Genomic DNA, 13,296 nt, shown 5'->3' with positions numbered 1-13,296 from the left:
CAATATTTTCCAGCGTTCTTTGGTTTTCTTGTCTGTAAAATAAGACTTTATAGGTTAAATTCATAGGCTCAGATTTATAGGATCATATTTTGAATGTTGTGCTTGTTTGCTTTATTTCTGGAGTCCCAGCTTAATGCTTTATTTCTTTCTTTCTTTTGTGATAGGCACACAAAAAGTGAACTTGAAAAAGTTACGAAGTGTGGCAATTTATAGGTCCTTATCAGTTTTTCCCTATTGCAAAGTTTCTTAAACATTATTGAGCAATTATGACGAGACATCATCAGGCATGAGTTCACATTAAGTGAAATGTGGTGTAATACAGCAGTTCATAAACTGACACAAACGTCTCCTTCATTGTAAGATTCAAAAATTAAAAAAATCTAAATCATTCAATAAATTGTCAATTACATACAAACCTAGCAGGTGCAGGTAATGAAAATTTTTGACAATTTGTCTGGAACTTTTACACTAGAAAATGCCAAGATCTGGCATGAAACTCTAGATGGAGCAGGCTGATAAGATTTTTTTTTAATGTTTATTGTTATTGAATGAGGCTGTATCTTGGCAATAATTTTGCATACTGCAGTACAACTATTTGAGCTTTGAACAATGCCCTAAAAGTCACTGTTACATTTTAAAACAATACATAATACAAATAAGGTTAATGTATTCATAACATTTGAAACATATAGCATAAAAGTCTAGTTATTTATGCTGTCCTTTTCAGTATTATGCACTTATGCATATGGTGCACATTGCCCTCATCGTGTTTTCATTGCATAACTTGTGTTATACTACTAACTGTAAAGTTTATTGTGTCTAAGTCTAGTCATAAAGTAATTTTGCACTAGTTTAATTGTCTATTTAGACTGATGATTTTCCTTGTACAAGATTATTGCCCCCTCATCTAACGAGACATAACGGAATAGTTGCCATATAATATACTTATAACCTCAGGCAGAAATTGAATTATCATAATGAGATCTAATGACACCATAAAGTCCTCATATACAATGCCATGACTTAACCCAAATGGCCTTTATGATTTTACAAAATGGCAGAGTCAGCAAGTCCATCAAAACATGCAGGGAATTTCCTACAATGCCATAATGTCAATGTCAATTTATTTCTAGAGCACGATTTAAAACAACTTGAAGTTGACCAAAGTGCTTTACATATAGACACATATAAAACAACATTCAAAACAAAACAGAGCAAAACAGTTTAAAGAGATTAAGTTAATACATCTATAATACATTAAAAGCCAGAGAAAACAAATGAGTTTTTAACTTTTCCTTAAAATCAGACAATGTTTTAGCAGTTCTGATATACAGTGGAAGACTATTCCACAATTTAGGGGCAATCATGGAAAAAGCCCTATCCCCTCTCATTTTTCGTCTTGCTTTAGGAAGTCAACAGCCTCTGATCAGATGATCGGAGAGATCTCGATGGGTTGTATAATATGGGATGATATTAGGCTCAAAATGATTAATAAATGCACGCACAATTATCCATGTACTGCATAAATTTTATACATGTATCTTACTAACCAAAAACAAATACCTTTCAATTTGAGTCTGTGGAATTCAGGGTTAAATGATTGTGCAGCGATTTGTACAAATACAGACATGTTTGCGAATAAAAAAATTCTGTTCTGCATTAATATATGATAAATTGCTCTTGCAAAAAGCAATCTGTGCATATGTGGATCAGGTGACATGCGTGCATTAATTGACGTCTAGTTCGAGTCGATCTTGTTCGGTTCATTTGGATTTTGAGACTTCATTTTCGCACACAATTTAGGGGCAATCATGGAAAAAGCCCTATCCCCTCTCATTTTTCGTCTTGCTTTAGGAAGTCAACAGCCTCTGATCAGATGATCGGAGAGATCTCGATGGGTTGTATAATATGGGATGATATTAGGCTCAAAATGATTAATAAATGCACGCACAATTATCCATGTACTGCATAAATTTTATACATGTATCTTACTAACCAAAAACAAATACCTTTCAATTTGAGTCTGTGGAATTCTGGATTAAATGATTGTGCAGGGATTTGTACAAATACAGACATGTTTTCGAATAAAAATGTTCTGTTCTGCATTAATATATCATAAATTGCTCATGCAAAAAGGATTCTGTGCATATGTGGATCAGGTGACATGCGTGCATTAATTGACGTCTAGTTCGAGTCATCTCGTTCGGTTCATTTGGATTTTGAGACGTCATTTTCACAGTTTACAGCATTTCACGTCCCCCACAGACACAACTACCAACAAACAAGGCCCAGTGCAATTCATTAAAGTGTACACAATTTGAAAAATCACTACACTGAAACAAATGCTTTTCAACCAGGGTCTGCAGAGTTAAGAATTACATTAATGTGCAGCATTTTGTTCGAATAGAGACATATTTGTGAATACAAATGTTATAGTTTGTATTAAAGTTTCATAATTTGTGCATGTAGCGATTAAAATGTGCATTTGTGGATCAGGCGACGCGCGTGCATTCATTCACGTCTCTTCTGAGTCGATTCTATTTGATTAATTTTAATTTTGAGACTTTCGGTCTGTTTTCGTTTGTTTATTTTTGGTTTGGCTATTCTCCTCTGCCCGTAGAAATACACTAAATATGTGTTATTGAACTTGTTCTAACTTAACTTGTCTTAAGACACAGAATAGCTTAATTTTGCCAAACAAGAACTTCGTGACTGTACCTTGTTTTTTTTTTCTTTGTAATTCAACGGCACGTTGTCAGTTATTCCTTCCTGGTATTATTATTATTATTAACCTCGCGAGCACCCTTCTGTAAGCTAAAATGATGAATGGGACACTCTATGGTTGCGTGGACTTAACGGACACACGCATGTGGGTGCCCATTATAAGTCCGCAAGACCGCAAGTGAATGTGAAGTGTGCCATTTGGGACAGGGTCCCAAGTCATTCATTCACAAAAACTGATTTGCTGAAATGGAGCAAGCGGTAGAAGTATGATTTTATCAGGGCAAGTATGTATGCGAAAAAGCTGATTGTGTTTACGTTTAATTCATCATCTTCGCTGTTACTCATTTCCCATGTAGCTTACATGTAAGCAGCTTTCTCTACCACAAAGGAGATTACAATGCTATTTTACCAACACTGATGTACAGAATTAACATTACATCTGAGGAAGACATTTTATTATTTTCGGTTGCTATTAATTTCCTTAACATTGTATAATGACTTGTGTGACAGTGATTCCCCCAATGTCTCAATTAACTTATACAGTGATATAAAAAAGACCTCAGATCTCAGAATACACTTTATTGATTATGCAAACTAAACTACAGTTAAGCAGATGTAGAATTATATGAATCATAACTAAATTAACGCGCAAGGTTTCACGCTGTTTCTGTCAAAAATCTGTTAAAAAGAAAACGCTTCATGTGACTCAGTAGACTAAAACACATTGATACCACATCTTACCACACCTTACTTACTACACTCTAAAAAATGCTGGGTTAAAAACAACCCAACTTGGGTTATTTGGCAACCCAGCGCTGGGTAAATGGGACAGAACACATTTTTGACCCAGGCTTGGTTTAATGTTTTTAACCAAACATGCTGGGTTTATTTAATTTAAGTCAACTATTGTTTAAAAAGTATTATATTGCTGGCTTAAAATGGACTAGAAAAAAGAAGAAAAAACAATGAATAGAGGCAACAGCAATAATTAAAAGATGAACATTATTATTAAGCAAGAACACTTGGACAAAATACAAGACACATTTAATTTATTTGGATGAATACCGCATAGTTTAAAATATTACATACATTTAAACTTGTTTAACAAGCATTTTAGACATAAAAACTTAACACTTAAAAGTAGCATTTTAATTTAAGTGTATATTCAACCGTTCTCGCCAAAATCTGAGCCGGTGAAGGGCTGCTGTTCACGGGGGAACTGTGAACTTCAGACCATTTTTAAGTTCAAGTTTGCTGCAAAATATACATATAAATACAAATATTTAAGTATTTTAAAAGTAAGGTGACTGACGTAATTACATAATTTGTGGTGATTCATGGGAGAACCTGTTCCATGTGTGGGATTACAAATTTAAGAATCTCTTTTACATCTACTGATCCTGACATACAATCACCTGAAAAAACTAAGGTGAAATACATTTTATTTAACATTTATGGTAAAGATGAGGACATCAGATGAACGATTCTATTAAACAATGTGTGTAGCAAGTGGTTCCAACTTTAATATTTGTTTCACATGGTCAGTGTCAATAATTTGACATAGTAAAGAGCCATTCACACAGAAAGTGTTTTTATGTTTAAAAACGCGAGACACAGGGTGTCACAAATGAACAAAAGAGGATGACACAATGGTAATGCTGGAAACAGTCTTAATTTATAAGTAGTTCGAATGGCGTGGCCGGTGGATTCGACGAAGGAGCGGCCGGCGGGCTTGCGGCAACCACATGTGACGACCCCGGGCTGGACTCCGCTTTGTCCACGGTGAAAGCCGATCCGGCGATCCACAGCGTGAAGTTGATGTATTTCCTCAGCGACCAGCACGGATCAGCTCTAGGCATGACGAAGCGGATATCGTCCTCTTTTGGAAGACCAAACAAAGTAGTTTTGCTTTCACAACAAAACATACAGCGTCTCCACGACATGGCGGCGGCAGCAACAATACTACAGCGAGAATAAAAGTTACGCCTTCTTTCTTTGCGTGAACATTTGGGGAGTGTTATGCAAATCTTCCCACACAGTGACGTAGACATGTGGGGGCGTGTTTAAACGAGGTGTTTTAGGAGGGTGTGGACAAGTCTTAACTTTTATAAAGAATATCTCTTTGGATTTGAGACTTTAGTCTTTGCAACTTTAGGGACCTTATCTATGCAGGAACAGCTTGTAACACTTCAAAGAGAAAGGACAATTTGAAATTGCATCATATGACCGCTTTAACTGATTTGTTGTCAATGGTGTGAAACTTTTAGGAATCTTATCCAAGTTGTAGGCTAGTCAATATTGGTCTGTCAGTCGTATCTGACATAAAGGATCCACGAATGAAACTGTGACCACAAACACCATTAACTTAAGTGAATTATATGGTAATAGTCAGCAATTTGCTTTCACACAAATAACTTTATTTTTTATCATTTATTATTTTATTAATATGTGTTGACACAAATAAATTATTAGAATTTTTAATTGATACAACATTGCACTGAGTTGCTAGAAAAGAAATGCGTAGAGATGTTATTGCTTGATGACGTCAGGAACCGATGAACCAGCTTTTTGAACTGGTAGAACGAAACAGCAAGTTTTTAATCAATGGGATTTAGCTCATCATTTATCTCATATAGAATATGCTTCGTTATTTATACAACATAACGTTACTTATAGGCTATCTGCACAAAATGACCCGAATGCACAAATGTGTCTGTGCGGCTGTGCAACAACGTGCAGAAACATGGCTACTAAACTCAAAAAATTTACAGCGTTTTATTATAATAGTGTTCTTGTGCATAACAGAATCGATTTAGATTTTTCATTGAATTTATTATTTTGTATATGTCTACTCAAGTGAGGACTTTAATTTTGAAAAGCAGTCACATAGTTCAAGAAGTGGGAAGTTCAAGCAGTACTGCAGTGAGTCAGCAGAATGTTGTAGCTGTTCTGAGTGAGGCTCATTCTGAAATATCTTCTTTCTTCTGTTAGACACAATGTCTGTGAGTACGCAATGTTGAATATATTGTGTGGTATATATAAGAATGTTATTTTGATATAATTATGGTGTATATTTTCTTTAATTGTTTTTTGTATATTTTTACAGTTTCACAGTTGAATCATAAACTTCAGAAACGACTCTGGACCTTGAGATCCACTTTCCTGCCGAGTTTAGCTCCAACCCTAATCAAACACACCTGAACAAGCTAATCAAGGTCTTCAGGATTACTACAAAGTTGCAGGTAGGTGAATTTGATCCAGGTTGGAGCTAATCTCCTCCAGGAAACTGGATCTCGAGGTCCAGAGTTGAGGACCCCTGCTCTAAAGCATCCAGTCGTTCTTCGAGGGGATCCAGTCGTCAATCAAGTGCCAGCATAGCTCTTTTCAAGGCAAAGGCAAAAGCAGAAGCCGCACAAGCCAGAGCAGCATACGCTAAAAGAGAAATAGAACTGAAAGTTGAACAGGCACGACTTCAAGCAACATTGGAGGCTTTACAAGAGGAGAAAGAAAAGGATGCTGCTTTAGCAGAAGTTCAGGTACTGGGGTAAGCATTTTTAGAAACAGAACGTAGCGTAGCTAGTAGGGTATCAATTCCCGTTCCCATTGAAGACAGCCAAAGTCGTACAGCGGATTGTGTGAAGACACAATCTACAGTTAGTAGTGGTACACTGCTCTCTAGTGGAGGTAATGAAATGCAACCACCACTTCAAGCTTCTCATTTAATTAGTCCGTTTAAAAGTGAGCCAGATTTTAAGAGCTTACCAATTAGTTCACAAAACATGGACTTTGGTGCAGACATGTCTCAAAATGCCACCCACAAGCAGTCTCCTCATTATGACTGCCAAATGCAGGGTAGACCTCCTGATAAAGGAGATTCCTTGTCCATTACTTATGATTTCGCGAAGTATCTAGCCTGTACGCAGCTTGTATCAGCAGGGCTAACTTACTTTGATGACAAACCCATTAACTACTGTGCATGGAAATCATCTTTCCAAGGTGCTATTTCTGGTCTGGATCTTACCCCTGCAGAAGAACTGGATCTCTTAATTAAATACCTGGGTAGAGAATCCTCTGAGCATGCACAGAGACTGAAAGCTGTTCATATCAGAAACCCATTAGCTGCTCTGATAATGACATGGCAGAGACCTGAGGAAGTATATGGTTCTCCAGAAGCCATTGAACAAGCACTTTTTGTCAAGCTCGAAAATTTTCCCAGAGTGACAAACAAGGACCCACAAAAGCTTCGAGATTTAGGAGACCTCCTCACAGAACTAGAAGCTGCTAAGCTTGAAGGATACTTACCGGGTCTAGCATACTTGGACACTTCTAAGGGAATAAATCCTATTGTGGAGAAACTTCCATATAACATTCAAGAAAAGTGGATGTCATTTGGATCCAGATACAAGCAAGAATATCATGTTGCTTTTCCTCCTTTCTCAGTGTTTGTGAATTTTGTACGTTCGGAAGCAAAAGCACATACAGATCCAAGTTTCAATACATTCTCTCATGCAAGATATGAGAAAGGAGAAAGATTTGAGAGACAAAGACAAATGCCAATATCCGTTCACAAAACTCAAGTTAATCCTTCCACTAAAGCATGAGCCGAACAGGAAAATATATCAGTCAGCCCAAATAAAATCTGCCCAATACATGGAAAACCCCATCCTTTAAGAAGATGCAGAGGGTTCAGAGAGAAATCTCTACAAGATAGAATGCAGTTCCTGAAAGAGCAGTCCATGTGCTATCATTGCTGTTCCTCCACTGATCATCTTGCCAAGAATTGCACTGTGGATGTTCAGTGCAAAGAGTGCGGTAGTGACCGTCACCCATCAGCCCTTCATCCAGGTCCTGCCCCCTGGAAATCTCAGGCATCTAGCCCTGCCTCAGAGTATGGCGGGGAGAAAGACAAATCAGTTAGTCATGAGGTTACATCTGAGTGCACGGAAGTTTGTGGAGAAGGTTTGAGTGTACGGTCTTGTTTAAAAATGTGTCTAGTTTCTGTTTATCCAGCTGGGCACAAAGAGAAAGCAAAGAGGATGTATGCTATCCTAGATGAGCAAAGCAATCGCTCCTTGGTGAGAAAAGATTTCTCTGACATCTTTAACATCAAAACAAGCCCATTTCCCTACACACTAAAACATGTGCAGGGCTTCTAGAAACAGCTGGTAGAAGAATTTTTGATTTCATTGTGGAATCCATTGATGGAAAGATAAGTCTACCTCTCCCTTCTCTTTTAGAATGTAATCAGATTCCAAACAATTGAACAGAGATTCCGTAAAGAGCCTGTGGCTATTACTGCTGACATACAGCACATGTTTCATTGTTTTCTGGTTAGGGAGGATCATAAGGATTATCTTAGGTTCCTGTGGTACAGAAACAATGACCTTAACAGTGAGATCGTGGATCACAGAATGCGTGTGCATGTTTTCGGGAATAGCCCATCACCAGCAGTGGCTATCTATGGCCTATGGAGAGCAGCCAAAGAATATGAAGAGAGTTTTGGCAGTGACACCAGAAAGCTGGTAGAGAAGGAGTTTTATGTTGATGACATGCTGAAATCATGTGCTACAGAGACAGAGGTGATCGATCTTCTCAAACGTACACAAGAGATGCTTGCAGTGTCTAATCTTAGACTGCACAAGATTATCTCCAACTGTCCAAGCGTGATTGAAGCTTTGGTTACACTTTACTTGAAGGGTTGTGCATAAGACTGACATGACACCTTCATAATCATGACATGACACCTACATAATCAAGACATGACACATGTCATGAATATGAAGGTTTTTTATGCATGTTTATGACAACTGTCATTAAGTGTCATTCGCTCAGTTATGTAATTTTTAATGCAAATATGACATTATTTGACCTAACCCTAACCTAATCCTACCCGTACCCTTACCCCTAACCATAGCCCATAACAAAGACATCTCAAACAATGTCATCTTTGCATTAAAAATTACATAACTGAGCGAATGACACTTAATGACAGTTGTCATAAACATGCATAAAAAACCTTCATATTCATGGCATGAGTCATGTCTTGATTATGTAGGTGTCATGTCATGATTATGAAGGTGTCATGTCAGTCTTATGCACACCCCTTCAAGTAAAAGCTTTTCCTTTGGAAGATCATGCTGACGGCATTAAGGATCTGCAACTTTTCTCAAATGGCCTTCCTATCCTACGTAGTCTTGGTGTGTCCTGGAACGTTGCAACAGACACTTTCATGTTTCATGTTTCAGATGATGACAAGCCTTTCACTCGGAGAGGAGTTCTATCTACCGTGAATGGCTTGTATGACCCTCTTGGATTCCTTGCGCCTGTTACCATACAAGGGAGGTTACTGTTGAGGGAACTTACCAAACAAGGCGAGAGCTGGGATTCACCTTTGCCAGAGGACGTGGAGGCTGAGTGGAGAAAATGGAAAAATTCTCTTCAAGATTTAAAAGAGCTTCAAATACCACGTGTTTGCACATCCATCCCTTTGTCTGATGTCCAGAATAAAGAACTTTGTGTTTCTGTGGACACATCAGTCAAGGCTATTGCTGCTGTGGGATACCTGAAGGTGACAGATCATCATGGTCACACAGATGTTAACTTCTTGTTTGGAACATCTAAACTAGCGCCACAGCCAGACATTACTGTCCCAAGACTGGAGTTGTGTGCTGCTGTATTAGCAGTGGAGATTGCAGAGTTGATTGTGGAAGAGATTACAAGTACAAGTACAAGTACATCAACAAGTACAAAGGTTAGCCGACATCTTCTGGACAAGATGGAATAAAGAATACCTTAGTACAGGGCTGTCCAAACTCAGTCCTGGAGGGCCGGTGTCCTGAAGAGTTTAACTCCAACCCTAATTAAACACATCTGAACCAGCTAATCAAGCTCTTACTAGGCATAGAAACTTCCAGTCAGGTGTGTTGAGGCAAGTTGGTGCTAAACTCTGCAGGACACCGGCCCTCCAGGACCGAGTTTGGACAGCCCTGCCTTAGTACTTTGCAATCCCGACAAAAGTGGCAAGACAAAAAAAAATGATCTAAAAGAAGGGGTTATTGTCTTGGTAAAGAACATTCAAGTTAACAGAAATGAGTGGCCAATGGCAATCGTTGTAAAAACTTCACAAAGCAAAGATGGGATTGGTGAGGAAAGCTGATGTTAAAGTCACTAAAGATGGCATTAAAAAAATTCTGTCACGTCTGATCTCCTTATCCTTCTTCTGTCACCTGATGACAAGTTTTAATTTTTGGAATTCTTAAAATCCCAGGCGAGGAGTGTGCAGGACAGAATTGATTTAGATTTTTCATTGAATTTATTATTTTGTATATGTCTACTCAAGTGAGGACTTTAATTTTGAAAAGCAGTCACATAGTTCAAGAAGCAGGAAGTTCAAGCAGTACTGCAGTGAGTCAGCAGAATGTTGTAGCTGTACTGTGTGAGGCTCATTCTGAAATATCTTCTTTCTTCTGTTAGACGCAATGTCTGTGAGTACGCAATGCTGAATATATTGTGTGATACATATAAGAATGTTATTTTGATATAATTATGGTGTATATTTTCTTTAATTGTTTTTTTGTATATTTTTACTGTTTCACAGTTGAATCATAAACTTCAGAAACGACTTGATGTCTCCGGCGAGGTTTTTTGAGCCACTGCTTAACTTACTGGATAGTTAGATGCCAGAGAAGTCTAATAAGGCCAGTATATATCTCATTATAATGTTATGTATATGACAGTAGTTATTAATGTTCTGCATTTCTGTTTTGAGCTGCGCGCATGAAGATGACCAGTAGAATGAAGCATTTGATAGCAGGTTTTTAATCAATGGGATTTAACTCATCATTTATCTCATATAGAATACGCTTCGTTATTTATACAACATTACGTTAATATTACGACTTATAGGATATCTGCACCAGGGCCGTGCTTAGCTGACGAGGGGCCCGATGCGAGGTAGGGAGCGGGGTCCCCCTCGGTCGGGCCCCCTCAAGCTCAGGGCCCGGTGCGACCGCACCAGTTGCACCCCCCTAAGGATGGGCCTAATCTGCACAGAATGCCCCGAATATGCATGAACGTGTTTGCGCGGCTCTGAATGAACTCCTTTTGTGGACGCGTTCTTCACGCAACAACATGCAAAAACACAGCAACTAAACTCTAAAAATTCACAGCGTTTTACGTTTTATGAAATGTTTTGAAATCACTTGTACCCTACCTGATCGAAAAAATCCAGTCTTTCACTCTGCCTGTGTCAATTTGAGTCTTGTTAAAGTTTTAAATCCCTGCCACCAAGATGCTCCTCTGTCGGTCACAGATTATGGAAAGTGAAATTTAAATCTATAGGGGTGGTTGGATTTATTCAACCACCATATTTATTGGTTAAAATATTTATTTGAAGCTTCTTTCTTTTCAGATTCTTATTTACAGCATTATTTTAATAGGCTGTATATTAACTTATTGGGAGAAAACCAGTAGTTCTATGTGAAATCAGATATTTAAGCCCCCCCATATAGCCAAAATGGCATGATCATAACACCCCGCGAATATTAGACTGTGAGATTGATAGTCGAATCAGGCTCCTCCTATCGAAGCATGGAATCGTCGACTATTCGGGGTCACCCCTAGTGACAGGCATTGTGAATGGAGATTGTGACACAGGGCAGTAAAATTAAAAACTTAAAATTTTGAGATGCGATTTCTTTTTTTTCTTTTTTTTAAGTGTGCGTTTAAAAGACATGACATAGTCAAACGTGACTGTCTTGTGAAAGTTTATGCAGAGAAACTATGGAAAAGCAGTGCAATGCAATGCAAAAATGTGTTTGGTGTGAATGGCCGCTAATAGTGCAAAATCTGAAATATTGTACATCATAAAAATAATTTTACATCATAATGTTTACTTATTTTATTTCTCAGGAAATTGTTTCTCCTCCTGATTATAATTTGATAAGCCTTTTGATCTAATTATGCACAATCATTACTTTATTTCTTTAATATCTGTGACCTACCAGTTGAGAATCACTGGCTTCATTGAAAATGAAACTGTAAAATGGCAGCACATGAATTGTGCATCATGACCTGAAATGTACCCTGGAAGAACTGGCCATTGTTTTTTTCTACTTATTACAAATGCATAATGAGGTATGCATATATTATGGGATGTGTCCTATAAGAACCAGCCATTATTTTTTTTTCTAATTATTAGAAACATTTGATTTTATAGGCCCTTGAAGTGCAATAATGTTATATATCTCCAAAAGCTGCATATGTGGTGTGCATATAGTAGCTATGGAATGTGTCCCTATAAGAACTGGCCATTGTTTTTTTTTTTTTTTTTTCATTAGTAATTAGGTATTTATATGACTCTGAAGTGGAATAATATCATATTTCTTCAAAATGCTGCAGTGAAATATTTTCAAATGAGGTGAGCATATAGCATGGGCCGTCCCCTATAGAGACTTGACATTCTTTTTTTATACTTATAAATTAGATCTTTATATGTCTCTGAAGGGGAATAATGTCACACATCTCCAAACTGCAGCATATATTATGATTAGGTCATTAATTTAAGATTTGGTCATTAATTTTTCTATTTAGAGTTGAGGTCTCTATAGGCTTCTAAAGTTTAACACAAACAAACAAATAAATATTATTCATCATAAACTAATGATCTGTATTTCTTTGTGAACTTTTGTTATTGATGTTCACTTTCAGAGCAGACGTTAAATCTCATTATATAACCATGCTTTGAAGAGTAACGTTCATTCCAGTACAGTAAAAAAAAAGCAAGTGAGGCATTTTGAGAGAGTATACACTTTATTTTGTCTGTTTTTTCACAATCCTGCTGTAAACACATCTACATAACACAATGACTTAAAATATTTTTCTTTAAAGAAAAATATAGAAAACCATTATTCAAAGAAATACACAACCATCAAAGATACCAATAATTAAAATAAGGATAACAAAGTAGAAGTACAATAATAATCTCAAAACATGACATCTTGTTATAGTATCTCAAAGGTCTGAGCAAATAAATGAAAATCACTCTGAAATCACATTTCTTTTTTTTCTTTTTTATTGCGGCTGGTTTGACTGCTTGTATTTTCAAACTGTGGCTGGCTTGACCACAATGGCTTACTACAGTGTATTTAAGGAGTGTTTTGAAAGTGCTGTGAAAAGGAGACATTTCAGGGACATTTAATGAATGGTCATTTATTTATTTGGAAAAAAAGAAAAGAAAACGAGACTATGATAATCAACACTAGATTTCACACTAGGTAACATGGTCACAATGTAATGTTATTCAACCACAAGCAGGAGCAGAAATCGCATGAGGCAGCAATGGTTACTGTTTTCTAATTTAAAATTGGTCATCTCCCACCAGGGGTGCTTGAAAGCACAATTAATCATTGAGGAACAGAGAGTTCAGGGTTTGTTTTATACAGTGGACAGTTGTACACCTAACTGAATAATTATGAAATTATATTCACTCTAAGGAATCCTACATGACAGACCTTCTTATATATATATATATATATATATATATATATATATATATATATATATACAACAAAT

Source organism: Sinocyclocheilus grahami, unplaced genomic scaffold (assembly GCF_001515645.1).
Source record: "Sinocyclocheilus grahami isolate Dianchi unplaced genomic scaffold, SAMN03320097.WGS_v1.1 scaffold769.1, whole genome shotgun sequence".
Taxonomy (NCBI): Eukaryota; Metazoa; Chordata; class Actinopteri; order Cypriniformes; family Cyprinidae; genus Sinocyclocheilus; species Sinocyclocheilus grahami.
This window is presented reverse-complemented; position numbering follows the sequence as displayed.